This window comes from Mastomys coucha, unplaced genomic scaffold, assembly GCF_008632895.1.
Source record: "Mastomys coucha isolate ucsf_1 unplaced genomic scaffold, UCSF_Mcou_1 pScaffold12, whole genome shotgun sequence".
Lineage (NCBI taxonomy): Eukaryota > Metazoa > Chordata > Mammalia > Rodentia > Muridae > Mastomys > Mastomys coucha.
Genome location: NW_022196894.1, coordinates 91,620,767 through 91,620,978, shown reverse-complemented (window position 1 = coordinate 91,620,978; position 212 = coordinate 91,620,767). Strand labels below are relative to the sequence as shown.

The 212-nt window shown below is 35.8% G+C and overlaps 1 protein-coding gene across 1 annotated transcript in view; it reads left to right on the top strand.

Annotated features, from left to right (window-relative positions):
- LOC116086161 (rho GTPase-activating protein 20-like) overlaps nucleotides 1-212 on the top strand; it is a 6,800-nt gene that overhangs the window by 2,757 nt on the left and 3,831 nt on the right. The window lies entirely within an intron of this gene.

The window sequence follows — 212 nt, the reverse complement described above, 5'->3', positions numbered from 1 at the left end:
CAAACTGATGAATTTATAGATAACCTATTCATGAGGGAAAGATCCTTTTAAAAAGAAAAAAATTCCACTGAAGTCAGAGTCTTCTAATTTAGAGAGAGAGAGAGAGAGAGAGAGAGAGAGGAGAGAGAGAGAGAAAGGAAATAGTATTCCCATGTTTTTCACTGATTTCAGCAAAGACCCAAAGTCATCAGCTTGTTGGAAGAAATGAATCT